The 15,064-nt window shown below is 38.4% G+C and overlaps 2 non-coding genes across 2 annotated transcripts; both read right to left on the bottom strand.

The window, feature by feature from the left end:
• Positions 1 to 1,859: 1,859 nt before the first annotated feature.
• On the bottom strand, positions 1,860 to 1,967 carry LOC112773861 (small nucleolar RNA R71). Its single transcript, XR_003188386.1, has one exon. It is a non-coding gene; the product is annotated as a small nucleolar RNA R71 (small nucleolar RNA).
• Positions 1,968 to 11,528: 9,561 nt separating this feature from the next.
• Positions 11,529 to 11,635, bottom strand: LOC112773746 (small nucleolar RNA R71). Its single transcript, XR_003188279.1, has one exon. It is a non-coding gene; the product is annotated as a small nucleolar RNA R71 (small nucleolar RNA).
• Positions 11,636 to 15,064: the final 3,429 nt, after the last annotated feature.

Genomic DNA, 15,064 nt, shown 5'->3' with positions numbered 1-15,064 from the left:
TAGACTAACATTGCATGATTCCTGGAATTCTTATTAAAAGTTTTGAATCTCTTTATTTTCTTTTCCATATAAGTTTCGAAAATCACAAAAAAAAAATTATAAAACCATAAAAATGAAAAATATTTTATGTTTCTTGTTTGAGTCTAGTATCAATTTTTAAGTTTGGTGTCAATTGCATGACTTTCTTCTTCTTGCATTTTTCGAATTTATACATATTGTTCTTCATTGATCTTCAAGTTGTTCTTGATGATTTCATTGCTCTTATCTTTAAATTCTCTTGTTTTGTGTGTTTTGTTGTTTCTCATATGCATTCTCAATTTGTTAGTGTCTCTTATATGAAAATTTTTAAGTTTGGTGTCTTGCATGCATTGTTCATTTGATCTTAGTTGCATTTTTATTGTTTCTCATCATCAAAAATTCAAAAATATTTTCAAAACTATGTCTTTTCAAGTCAATAATACAGAGAATTGAAGATTCAGAACATTCAGCAGAGGAATCAAACAGAAAAAGCTGGGCGTTCAAAATGCCCAGTGAAGAAGGAAAACTGGCGTTTAAACGCCAGCCAGGGTACCTGGCTGGGCGTTTAACGCCCAAAAGGGTAGCATTTTGGGCGTTAAACGCCAGAATGGATACCATTCTGGGTGTTTAACGCCAGAAGGACACTAGAGGGAAGATTTTGTTTTTAATTCAAATCTTTTTCAAATCATATTTTTTCAATCATATCTCTTCAAAATCAATTTCTTTCCATTTTTTTATTTATTACTATTTTCGAAAATCCTTGCTAAAATTAATGATTTACTTCAAAATTTTCAAGTTGTTACTTGCCTATTAAGAAAGGATCAAATTTTAAATTTTAAGAATCATATCTTTTAATTTCTTGTTAGTCAAGTAATCAACTTTAATTTTAAAGCTTTCTCTTTTTAATTTGATTTTCAATCATATCTTCTCAATCATATCTTTTCAATCACATCTTTTTCAAAATTAATTTTCAATCATATCTTTTTAATTTCTAATTTCAAAATCTTTTTCAAAATCACTTAATGTCTTTCCCAATTTTAGTTTTTCAAATTTATCAATCAAATTTTCAAAATTTCTTTTAATTATTTTAAAATCTTTTACTTTAATTTTGAAAATTCTTCCCCTCTTCTCACATCTTTCTATTTAAAGAACTAACACTCTTTCTCAAGGTGCAATTCGAACCCCTCCTTCTTTACTTCTATCTACCTCCTTCTTCTATTCTTCTTTTCTTCTGACACCTCAAGGAATCTCTATACTGTGACATAGAGGATTCCCTACTTTCTTGTTCTCTTCTCTTTCATATGAGCAGGAACAAAGATAAAGGCATACTTGTTCAAGCTGATCCTGAACCTGAAAGGACCTTGAAGAGAAAGCTAAGAGAAGTTAAAGCACAATTCTCTCTATAGGGCCTAACAGAGCTTTTCAAAGAAAAAGAAACCATGGCAGCCGAAAACAACAATGCCAACAATGCAAGGAAGGTGCTTGGTGACTTTACTGCACCTACTCCCGACTTCTATGGGAGAAGCATCTCAATCTCTGCCATTGGAGCAAACAACTTTGAGCTTAAACCTCAATTAGTTTCTCTAATGCAACAGAATTGCAAGTTTCATGGTCTTCCATTGGAAGATCCTCATCAGTTCTTAGCTGAATTCTTGCAAATCTGTGATACTGTCAAGACCAATGGGGTTGACCCTGAAGTCTACAGACTTATGCTTTTTCCTTTTGCTGTAAGAGACAGTGCTAGGACATGGTTGGACTCACAACCTAAAGAAAGCCTAAACTCTTGGGAAAAGCTAGTCAATGCCTTCTTGGCAAAGTTCTTTCCACCTCAAAAATTGAGTAAGCTTAGAGTGGAAGTCCAAACCTTCAGACAGAAGGAAGGTGAATCCCTCTATGAAGTTTGGGAAAGATACAAGTAATTGATCAGAAGATGTCCTTTTGACATGCTTTCTGAATGGAGCATCATAGGAATTTTCTATGATGGTTTGTCTAAACTATCCAAGATGTCATTGGATAGCTCTGCTGGAGGATCTCTTCATCTAAAGAAGACACCTGCAGAAGCTCAGGAACTCATTGAAATGGTTGCAAATAACCAATTCATGTACACTTTTGAAAGAAATCCTGTGAATAATGGGACAACTCAGAAGAAAGGAGTTTTTGAGATTGATACTCTGAATGCCATATTGGCTCAGAATAAAATATTGACTCAGCAAATCAATATGATTTCTCAGAGTCTGTCTGGAATGCAAGCAGCAACAGGCAGTACTAAGGAAGCTTCCTCTGAAGAAGAAGCTTATGATCCTGAGAACCCAGCAATGGAAGAGGTGAATTACATGGGAGAACCCTATAGAAATACCTATAATCCTTCATGGAGAAATCATCCAAATCTCTCATGGAAGGATCAACAGAGACCTCAACAAGGTTTCAACAACAATAATGGTGGAAGAAACAGGTTTAGCAATAGCAAGCCTTTTTCATCATCTTCTCAGCAACAGACAGAGAATTCTAAGCAGAGCCACTCTGACTTAGCAACCATTGTCTCTGATCTAATCAAAACCACTCAAAGTTTCATGACTGAAATAAGGTCCTCCATTAGAAATTTGGAAGCACAAGTGGGTCAGCTGAGTAAGAAAATTACTAAACTCCCTCCTAGTACTCTCCCAAGCAATACAGAAAAGAATCCGAAGAGAGAGTGCAAGGCCATAAACACGTCTCACATGGCCGAACATGGAGAGGAGGAAGAGGCAGTGATCTCCACTGAGGAAGACCTCAATGGACGTCCACTGACCTCCATGGAGTTCCCTAAAGAGGAACCATGGGAATCTGAGGCTCACACTGAGACCATAGAGATTCCATTGAATTTACTTTTGCCATTCATGAGCTCTGATGAGTATTCCTCCTCTGAAGAGGATGAAGATCTTACTGAAGAGCAAGTTGCTAAGTACCTTGGAGCAATCATGAAGCTAAATGCCAAGTTATTTGGTAATGAGACTTGGGAGGATGAACCTTCATTGCTCATCAAAGAACTGGATGACTTGACTAGGCAGAGATTACCTCTGAAGAGACCAAGATCCTGGAAAGTTCTCAATGCCTTGTACCATAGGCACCATGACCTTTGAGAAGGCTCTGTGTGACCTAGGGTCAAGCATAAACCTCATGCCTCTCTCTGTAATGGAGAAGCTAGGGATCATTGAGGTACAAGCTGCAAGAATCTCACTGGAGATGGCAGATAATTCAAAGAAACAGGCTTATGGACTTGTAGAGGATGTCTTGATAAAAGTTGAAGGCCATTACATCCCTGCTGATTTCATAATCCTAGAGACTGGGAAGTGTATGGATGAATCCATCATCCTTGGCAGACCCTTCCTAGCCACAGCAAAAGCTGTTATTGATGTTGACAGAGGAGAATTGATCATTCAAGTGAATGAAAACTCCCTTGTGTTTAAAGCTCAAGGATATCCCTCTGTTACCATGGAGAGGAAGCATGAAGAGCTTCTCACAATACAGAGTCAAACAGAGCCCCCACAGTCAAACTCTAAGTTTGGTGTTGGGAGGTTCCAACATTGCTCTGAACATCTGTGAGGCTCCATGAGAGCCCACTGTCAAGCTATTGACATTAAAGAAACGCTTGTTAGGAGGCAACCCAATTTTTAATTATCTATATTAAATTTATATTTTCTTTTGTTATTTTATGTTTTCTATAGGTTGATGATCATGTGAAGTCACAAAACCAATTGAAAAAGCAAAAACAGAAGGAAAAATAGAATGAAAAATAGAACACCCTGGAGGAGAAACTTACTGGCGTTTAAACGCCAGTAAGGGTAGCAGAATGGGCGTTAGCACCCAGTCTGGCACCATTCTGGGCGTTTAACGCCAGAAATGGGAACCAGACTGGTGTTTAACGCCAGGAATGGGCAAGAAGCTGGCGTTAAACGCCAGAAATGGGCAGCAGCCTGGCATTTAACGCCAGGATTGGCAGCAAGGGGCGTTTTACACGCCACATGGTGCAGGGATGATAAATCCTTGACACCTCAGGATCTGTGGACCCACAGGATCCCCACCTACCCCACATCTCTTTCTCTTCTTCACCCATTCACCAATCACCTCAATACCTCTTCCCCAAAAACCCCTCACCTATCAAATCCCACCATTCTTTTCACCACTCACATCCATCCTTCATAAAATCCCACCTACCTCACCATTCAAATTCAAACCACTTTCCCATCCAAACCCACCCATAATGGCCGAAACATATCCCCCCTCTCCACTCCTATATAAACCCATCTTAACTTCTTCATTTTCACACAACCTAACCAGTACTTCTCCCCCTTGGCCCAAACACAGAGCCCCCTCCATCTCCTCTATTTCTTCTTCTTCTACTCTCTTCTTTATTCTTTTGCTCGAGGACAAGCAACCTTCTAAGTTTGGTGTGGTAAAAGCTAAAGCTTTTTATTTTTTCATAACCATTAATGGCACCAAAGGCCGGAGAAACCTCTAGAAAGAGAAAAGGAAAGGCAAAAACTTCCACCTCCGAGTCATGGGAGATGGAGAGATTCCTCTCAAGGGTGCATCAAGACCACTTCTATGAAGTTGTGGCCAAGAAGAAGGTGATCCCCGAGGTCTCTTTTAAGCTCAAAAAGGGCGAATATCCGGAGATCCGACATGAGATTTGAAAAAGAGGTTGGGAAGTTCTCACCAACCCCATTCAACAAGTCGGAATCTTAATGGTTCAAGAGTTCTATGCCAATGCATGGATCACCAAGAACCATGATCAAAGTGTGAACCCGGATCCTAAGAATTGGCTTACAATGGTCCGAGGGAAATACTTAGATTTCAGTCCGGAAAATGTAAGGTTGGCGTTCAACTTGCCCATGATGCAAGGAGATGTACACCCCTACACTAGAAGGGTCAACTTTGATCAAAGGTTGGACCAAGTCCTCATGGACATCTGTGAAGAGGACGCTCAATGGAAGAGAGATTCAAAAGGGAAGCCGGTTCAACTAAGAAGGCATGACCTCAAGCCCGTGGCTAGATGATGGTTGGAGTTCATCCAACGCTCAGTCATTCCTACTAGCAACCGATCTGAAGTTACTATAGACCGGGCTATCATGATTCATAGCATCATGATTAGAGAGGAAGTAGAAGTTCATGAGGTTATATCCCAAGAACTTTACAAGGTGGCGGACAAGTCCTTTACTATGGCAAGGTTAGCCTTCCCTCATCTCATTTGTCACCTCTGCAATTCAGCTGAAATTGACATAGAGGAAGACATCCTCATTGATGAGGACAAGCCCATCACTAAGAAAAGGATGGAGCAAACAAGAGATCCCACTCATGGACAAGAGCATGAGGAAACTCCTCATGAAATCCCTGAGATGCCTCAAGGGATGCATTTTCCTCCACAAAACTATTGGGAGCAAATCAACACCTCCTTAGGAGAATTAAGTTCCAACATGGAACAACTAAGGGTGGAGCACCAAGAGCATTCCATCCTCCTCCATGAAATTAGAGAAGACCAAAGAACCATGAGAGAGGAGCAACAAAGGCAAGGAAGAGACATTGAGGAGCTCAAGTACTCCATAAGATCTTCAAGAGGAAGAACAAGCCGCCATCACTAAGGTGGACCCGTTCTTTAATTTCCTTGTTCTTTAATTTCTGTTTTTTTTTTTTTGAAAAATGTGCTTTATGTTTATTTATGTTTGTGTCATGATCATTAGTGTCTAAGTGTCTATGCCTTAAAGCTATGAAAATGAATCCATCACCTTTTTGAAATGAAAAATGTTTTTAATTGAAAAAGAAAAAGAAGTGCATGAATTTCAAATTTTAAAACAATTTAATTATTTTGATGTGGTGGCAATACTATTGTTTTTCTGAATGAATGCTTGAACAGTGCATATTTTTGATATTGTTGATTCATGAATGTTAAAATTGTTGGCTCTTGAAAGAATGATGGGAAAAGGAGAAATGTTATTTGATGATCTGAAAAATCATAAAATTGATTCTTGAAGCAAGAAAAAGCAATGAAAAGCTTGCAGAAAAAAAAAAAGAGAGAGGCGAAAAAAAAAAGAGAAAAGAAAAAGAAAGAAAAAGAAAAGCAAGCAGAAAAAGCCAATAGCCCTTTAAACCAAAAGGCAAGAGTGATAAAAAGGATCCAAGGCTTTTGAGCATCAGTGGATAGGAGGGCCCACAGGAATAAAATCCTGGCCTAAGCGGCTAAACCAAGTTGTCCCTAACCATGTGCTTGTGGCGTGAAGGTGTCAAGTGAAAACTTGAGACTGAGCGGTTAAAGTCGTGGTCCAAAAGCAAAAGGAGTGTGCTTAAGAGCTCTGGACACCTCTAATTGGGGACTCTAGCAAAGCTGAGTCACAATCTGAAAAGGTTCACCCAGTTATGTGTCTGTGGCATTTATGTATCTGGTGGTAATACTGGAAAACAAAATGCTTAGGGTCACGGCCAAGACTCATAAAGTAGCTGTGTTCAAGAATCAACATACTTAACTAGGAGAATCAATAACACTATCTGGATTCTGATTTTCTATAGAAGCCAATCATTCTGAACTTCAAAGGATAAAGTGAGATGCCAAAACTGTTCAGAAGCAAAAAGCTAAAAGCCTCGCTCATCTAATTAATACTGATCTTCATAGATATTTTTGGAATTCATTGTATATTCTCTTCTTTTTATCCTATTTGATTTTCAGTTGCTTGGGGACAAGCAACAATTTAAGTTTGGTGTTGTGATGAGCGGATAATTTATACGCTTTTTGGCATTGTTTTTAGTATGTTTTTAGTATATTTTAATTAGTTTTTATTATATTTTTATTAGTTTTTAAATAAAAATCACTCTTCTGGACTTTACTATGAGTTTGTGTGTTTTTCTGTGATTTCAGGTATTTTCTAGTTGAAATTGAGGGACCTGAGCAAAAATCTGATTCAGAGGCTGAAAAAGGACTGCAGATGCTGTTGGATTCTGACCTTCCTGCACTCAAAGTGGATTTTCTGGAGCTACAGAAGCCCAATTGGCGCGCCTTCAATGTTGGAAATTAGACATCCTGGGCTTTCCAGAAATATATAATAGTCCATACTTTTCTCAAGATTTGATGGCCCAAACAGGTGTTCCAAGTCAGCTCAAGAATTCTGGCGTTTAACGCCGGAACTGGCAAAAAAGCTGGAGTTAAATGCCCAAACTGGCACAAAAGCTGGCGTTTAACTCCAAGAAAAGCCTCTACACATGGAAGCTTCAATGCTCAGCCCAAGCACACACCAAGTGGGACCAGAAGAAGATTTCTGCATTAATTACTAATTTCTGTAAACTCTAGGCTACTAGTTCTCTATAAATAGGACCTTTTGCTATTGTATTATGTATCTTTGGACGTTTAGTCCCTAGACCTTGGAGGCTGGCCATTCGGCCATGCTTACACCATTATCACTTTTGTATTTTCAACGGTGGAGTTTGATGAGCGGATAATTTATACGCTTTTTGGCATTGTTTTTAGTATGTTTTTAGTAGGATCTAGTTACTTTTAGGGATGTTTTCATTAGTTTTTATGTTAAATTCACATTTTTGGACTTTACTATGAGTTTGTGTGTTTTTCTGTGATTTCAGGTATTTTCTGGCTGAAATTGAGGGACTTGAGCAGAAATCACATTCAGAGGTTGAAGAAGGACTGCTGATGCTGTTGGATTCTGACCTCCCTGCACTCAAAATGGATTTTCTGGAGCTACAGAACTCAAACTGGCGCACTTCCAATTGAGTTGGAAAGTAGACATCCAGGGCTTTCCAGAAATATATAATAGTCCATACTTTGGCAAAGAATAGATAACGCAAACTGGCGTTCAATGCCAGCTATCTGCCCAATTCTGGCGTCCAGCGCCAGAAAAGGATCCAAAACCAGAGTTGAACGCCCAAACTGGCACAAATGCTGGCGTTCAACTCCAAGAAGGACCTCTACACGTGCAACACTCAAGCTCAGCCCAAGCACACACCAAGTGGGCCCCAGAAGTGGATTTATGCATCAATTACTTACTTCTGTAAACCCTAGTAGCTAGTTTATTATAAATAGGACTTTTTACTATTGTATTAGACATCTTTGGACGCCTAGTTCTTAGATCAGAGGGGCTGGCCTCTCGACCATGCCTGGACCTTTCACTTATGTATTTTTAACGGTAGAGTTTCTACACTCCATAGATTAAGGTGTGGAGCTCTACTGTTCCTCAAAGATTAATGCAAAGTACTACTGTTTTCTATTCAATTCATCTTACTTCGCTTCTAAGATATTCATTCGCACTTCAACCTGAATGTGATGAACGTGACAATCATCATCATTCCCTATGAACGCGTGCCTGACAACCACTTCCGTTCTACCTTCGACTGAATGAGTATCTCTTAGATCTCTTAATCAGAATCTTCGTGGTGTAAGCTAGAATGATGGCGGCATTCAAGAGAATCCGGAAAGTCTAAACCTTGTCTGTGGTATTCCGAGTAGGATTCAATGATTGAATGATTGTGACGAGCTTTGAACTCGCGATTGCTGGGCGTAGTGATAGAACGCAAAAGGATAGTAAATCCTATTCCAGCATGATCGAGAACCAACAGATGAATAGCCGTGCCGTGACAGGGTGCGTTGACCATTTTCACTGAGAGGATATGATGTAAGCCATTGACAAGGGTGATGCCTCCAGACGATTAGCCGTGCCGTGACAGGGCATTTGGATCATTTTCCTGAGAGAAGACCGAAAGTAGCCACTGACAATGGTGATGCATTACATAAAGCCAGCCATGGAAAGGAGTAAGACTGATTGGATGAAGATAGCAGGAAAGCAGAGGTTCAGAGGAACGAAAGCATCTCTATTCACTTATCTGAAATTCTCACCAGTGATTTACATAAGTATTTCTATCCCTATCTTATTAATTATTTTCGAAAACCATATTACTATTTTATATCCGCCTGACTGAGATTTACAAGGTGACCATAGCTTGCTTCATACCAACAATCTCCGTGGGATCGACCCTTACTCACGTAAGGTTTTATTACTTGGACGACCCAGTGCACTTGCTGGTTAGTTGTATCGAAGTTGTGACAAATTATGAATTGAGATTAGAGCACCAAGCCTTTGGAGCCATTACCAGAGATCACTATTTCGTGCACCAAGTTTTTGGCGCCGTTGCCGGGGATTGTTTGAGTTTGGACAACTGACGGCTCATCTTATTGCTCAGATTAGGTAATTTTCCTTTTGTTTTGTCTTCAAAAATTTTTCAAAATATCTTTCAAAATTTTCTTCTTTGTTTTCGAAAAAAAAAATTTAAATAAATGTTTTCAAAAAAATATTTTTCTTCAAAATTTTTAAGAATGAATTCTAGTGTTTCATGAAGCATGTGAAGCCTGGCTGGCTATAAAGCCATGTCTAAATTCATTTAAACTGAGGCTTCCAATTTGTTATCAAGAGCAAGCTAGTTGTTGCTAATCCACCTGCTGCTGTTCCTGATTTACATACTAAAGCTTGGCTGGCTATTAAGCCATGCCTGACCCTTTGATTGGAGCTTTAGAGCATAAGATTCATGGAATTCATATTAAAAATTTTGGAATCCTTATTTTTCTTTTTCAAAATAATTTTTTGAAAAATATAAAATAAAAATCCAAAAAAATTTAGAAAATCATAAAAATAAAAAATATTTCATGTTTCTTGCTTGAGTCTTGAGTCATGTTATAAGTTTGGTGTCAATTGCATGTGCATCTTGCATTTTTCGAAAATTTCATGCATTCATAGTGTTCTTCATGATCTTCAAGTTTTTCTTGGTAAGTCTTCTTGTTTGATCTTGATAATTTTTTGTTTTGTGTTGTTTAGTGTTTTTCATATGCATTCTTGAATTCTTTGTGTCTAAGCATTAAAGAATTCTAAGTTTGGTATCTTGCATGTTTTCTTTGCATTAAAAATTTTTCAAAATTGTGTTCTTGATGTTCATCTTGACATTCATAGTGTTCTTGGTGTTCATCTTGACATTCATAGCATTCTTGCATGCATTCATTGTTTTGATCTAAAAATTTCATGCATTGCATCATTTTTCTTGTTTTTCTCTCTCATCATAAAAATTCAAAAATAAAAAAATATCTTTCCTTTTTTCTCTCTCATAAATCCGAAAATTAGATTTGACTTTTTCAAAAATTTTTAAAATCTAGTTGTTTTCATGAGTCAAATCAAATTTTCATTTTAAAAATCCTATCTTTTTCAAAATCTTTTTCAAAAATCAAATCTTTTTTTTCATTTTTCTTAGTTATTTTCGAAAATAACATCATCAATTAATGTTTTGATTCAAAAAAATTTAAGTTTGTTACTTGCTTATTAAGAAAGATTCAAACTTTAAGTTCTAGAATCATATCTTGTGATTTCTTGTGAATCAAGTCATTAATTGTGATTTTAAAAATCAAATCTTTTCCAAAAACTAATTTCAATCATATCTTTTCAAAAATATCTTCTTATCTTATCTTTTTCAAAATTTGATTTCAAAATATCTCTTCTAACTTCCCAACTCCTTATCTTTTCAAAATTGATTTTTGTTTCAACTAACTAACTAACTAACTTTTTGTTTGTTTCTTACCTTTTTTTCAAAACTACCTAACTAACTCTCTCTCTCTATTTTCGAAAATATCTTCCCCCTTTTTCAAAAATTTCTTTTTAATTAACTAATTATTTTATTTTTATTTTGAATTTTCGAAAAAACTACTAACCTTTTTCAAAAACTATTTTCAAAAATCACTAACTCTTTTTCAAAAATTATTTTCGAAATTTCCCCTCTCTCATCTTATTCTATTTATTTATTCATCTACTAACATCTCCCTCTCACCCACCAAAAATCCGAACCCTCTCTCTCTCTTTCTGAGTTCAGATTTTTCTCTTCTTCTTTTCTTCTACTAACAATAAGGAACCTCTTTACTGTGACATAGAGGATTCCTCTTCTTTTCTTTTTCTCTCCTCTTTCTTATGAGCAGGGACAGAGAAAAAGGCATTCTTGTTGAAGCTGATCCAGAACCTGAAAGGACTCTGAAGAGAAAATTAAGAGAATCTAAATTACAACAATCCAGAGACAACTTGATTGAAAATTTCGAACAAGTAAAGGAGATGGCAGCCAAACCCAACAACAATGCAAGGAGAATGCTTGGTGACTTTACTGCACCAAATTCCAATTTACATGGAAGAAGCATCTCCATTCCTGCCATTGGAGTAAACAACTTTGAGCTGAAACCTCAATTAGTTTCTCTGATGCAGCAGAACTGCAAGTTTCATGGACTTCCATCTGAAGATCCTTTTCAGTTTTTAACTGAATTCTTGCAGATATGTGATAATGTAAATACTAATGGAGTAGATCCTGAAGTCTACAGGCTCATGCTTTTCCCTTTTGCTGTAAGAGACAGAGCTAGACTCTGGTTGGATTCTCAACCTAAGGATAGCCTGAACTCATGGGATAAGCTGGTCAAGGCTTTCTTAGCCAAGTTCTTTCCTCCTCAAAAGCTTAGTAAGATTAGAGTGGACGTTCAGACCTTCAGACAGAAAGAAGGTGAATTCCTCTATGAAGCTTGGGAGAGATACAAAGGACTGACCAAAAAGTGTCCTACTGACATGCTTTCAGAATGGACCATCCTAGATATCTTCTATGATAGTCTGTCTGACTTAGCTAAAATGTCATTGGATGCTTCTGCAGGTGGATCCATTCACCTCAAGAAAACGCCTGCAGAAGCTCAAGAACTCATTGACATGGTTGCCAATAACCAGTTCATGTACACTTCTGAGAGGAATCCTGTGAGTAATGGGACGCCTATGAAGAAGGGAGTTCTTGAAATTGATACTCTGAATGCCATATTGGCTCAGAACAAAATATTGACTCAGCAAGTCAATATGATCTCTCAAAGTCTGAATGGAATGCAAGCTGCATCCAACAGTACTCAAGAGGCATCTTCTGAAGAAGAAGCCTATGATCCTGAGAACCCTGCAATAGCAGAGGTAAATTACTTAGGTGAACCTTATGGAAACACCTATAACTCAACATGGAGAAATCATCCAAATTTCTCATGGAAGGATCAAAAGCCTCAACAAGGCTTTAATAATGGTGGAAGAAATAGGTTTAACAATGGTAAACCTTTTCCATCATCCACTCAGCAACAGACAGAGAACTCTGAACAAAATACCTCTAATTTAGCAAACTTAGTCTCTGATCTATCTAAGGCCACTGTAAGTTTCATGAATGAAACAAGGTCTTCCATTAGAAATTTGGAAGCACAAGTGGGTCAGCTGAGTAAAAGGATCACTGAAATCCCTCCTAGTACTCTCCCAAGCAACACAGAAGAGAATCCAAAAGGAGAGTGCAAGGCCATTGACATAACCAAAATGGCCAAACCCAAAGAGGGAGAGGAGGACGTGAATCCCAAGGAGGAAGACCTCCTGGGACGTCCAGTGATCAATAAGGAGCTTCCCTCTGAGGAACCAAAGGACTCTGAGGCTCATCTAGAGACCATAGAGATTCCATTGAACCTCCTTACACCCTTCATGAGCTCTGATGAGTATTCCTCTTCTGAAGAGAATGAGGATGTCACTGAAGAGCAAGTTGCCAAGTTCCTTGGTGCAATCATGAAGCTGAATGCCAACTTATTTGGTAAATTGACTTGGGGAGATGAACCTCCCCTGTTCACCAATGAACTAAATGCATTGGAATTACTGAGACTACCTCAGAAGAAAGAGGATCCAGGAAAGTTCCTCATACCCTGCACCATAGGCACCATGATCTTTAAGGCTCTGTGTGACCTTGGTTCAGGAATAAACCTCATGCCCCTCTCTGTAATGGAGAAACTGGGAATCTATGAGGTGCAAGCTGCTAAAATCTCATTAGAGATGGCAGACAACTCAAGAAAACAGGCTTATGGACAAGTAGAAGATGTGTTAGTAAAGGTTGAAGGCCTTTACATCCCTACTGATTTCATAGTCTTGGATACTGGAAAGGAAGAGGATGAATCCATCATCCTAGGAAGACCTTTCCTAGCCACAGCAAGAGTTGTGATTGATGTTGACAGAGGTGAATTAGTCCTTCAATTGAATGGGGACTCCCTTGTGTTTACAATTCAAGGTCATCCTTCTGTCAACATAGAGAGGAAGCATAAAAAGCTTCTCTCAAAACAGAGTCAAACAAAGCCCCTACAGTCAAACTCTAAGTTTGGTGTTGGGAGGCCACAACCAAACTCTAAGTTTGGTGTTGAACTCCCATATCCAAACTCTAAGTTTGGTGTTGGGGAGTTTCAACAATGCTCTGAACATATGTGAGGCTCTATGAGAGCCCACTGTCAAGCTATTGACATTAAAGAAGCGCTTGTTGGGAGGCAACCCAATTTTTATTTATCTAACTATATTTTTCTTAGTTATATGTCTTTATAGGTTCATGATCATGTGGAGTCACAAAATAAACGAAAAATTTAGAAACGGAATCAAAAACAGCAGAAGAAAAATCACACCCTGGAGGAAGCACCTGTCTGGCGTTCAACGCCAGAACAGAGCATGGTTCTGGCGCTGAACGCCCAAAATGGGCAGTGTCTGGGCGCTGAACGCCCAGAACAAGCATGGTTCTGGCGTTCAACGCCAGAAATGGCCAACAAGTGGGCGTTGAATGCCCAAAATGGGCACCAACCTGGCGCTGAACGCCTAGAGTTGTGTGCAAGGGCATTTTACATGCCTAAAGGGTGCAGGGATGTAAATCCTTGACACCTCCGGATCTGTGGACACCACAGGATCACCTCAAGATCTATGGACACCACAGGATCATCTCAGGATCTGTGAATCCCACAGGATCCCACCCACCTCACCCTCTCTCTCTCCATTCATGGTCATCCCTTCTGCTTTTCATTCACCACTCACATCCATCCACTCTTCCCTATATAAAGCCCTCCATTCTTCTTCAAATTCACACAACACAACCCTCTCTTCTCTTCTTGGCCGAAACACAACCCCTTCTCCCTCTCCTCCATTTCTTCTTCTTCTTCATCTATTCTTTCTTCTCTTGCTCGAGGGCGAGCAAAATTCTAAGTTTGGTGTGGTAAAAGCATAAGCTTTTTGTTTTACCATTACCATTAATGGCACCTAAGGCCAGAGAAACCTCAAAGAGGAAAGGGAAGGCAATTGCTTTCACCTCTGAGCCATGGGAGATGGAAAGATTCATCTCTAAAGCCCATCACTAAGAAAAGGATGGAGCAAACAAAAGAGCACATTCATGGATCTCAACAGGCACATGAAGAAGCTCATCACCAAGATCCTGGAGATGCCCCAAATGCATTTTCCTCCACAGAACTTTTAGGAGCAACAAAGACAAGGAAGAGACATAGAAGAGCTCAAGGACATCATTGGTTCCTTAAGAAGGAAACGCCACCATCACTAAGGTGGATTCATTCCTTGTTCTTATTTCTTCTGTTTTTCGTTTTCTATGTTATGTGCTTATCTATGTTTGTGTCTTCATTACATGATCATTAGTAGTTAGTAACTTTGTCTTAAAGATATGAATGTCCTATGAATCCATCACCTCTCTTAAATAAAAACTGTTTTAATTCAAAAGAACAAGAAGTACATGAGTTTCGAATTTATCCTTGAACTTAGTTTAATTATATTGATGTGGTGACAATGCTTCTTGTTTCTGAATGAATGCTTGAACAGTGCATATGTCTTTTGAAGTTGTTGTTTAAGAATGTTAAATATGTTGGCTCTTGAAAGAATGATGACAAGAAAACATGTTATTTGATGATCTGAAAAATCATAAAAATAATTCTTGAAGCAAGAAAAAGCAGCAAAGAACAAAGCTTGCAGAAAAAAAAATAGGCAAAAAAAATAGAAAGAAAAAGAAAAGGCAAGCAGAAAAAGCCAAAGCTCTTAAAACCAAGAGGCAAGAGCAAAAAGCCAATAACCCTTAAAACCAAAAGGCAAGGGCAAATAAAAAGGATCCCAAGGCTTTGAGCATCAGGGGATAGGAGGGCCTAAAGGAAGAAAATCCTGGTCTAAGCGGCTAAACCAAGCTGTCCCCA

The sequence above is a fragment of the Arachis hypogaea genome, chromosome 18, assembly GCF_003086295.3.
Source record: "Arachis hypogaea cultivar Tifrunner chromosome 18, arahy.Tifrunner.gnm2.J5K5, whole genome shotgun sequence".
NCBI lineage: Eukaryota > Viridiplantae > Streptophyta > Magnoliopsida > Fabales > Fabaceae > Arachis > Arachis hypogaea.
Note: the sequence above shows the minus strand (reverse complement) of the source record. Positions and strands in the feature narration are given on the sequence as shown.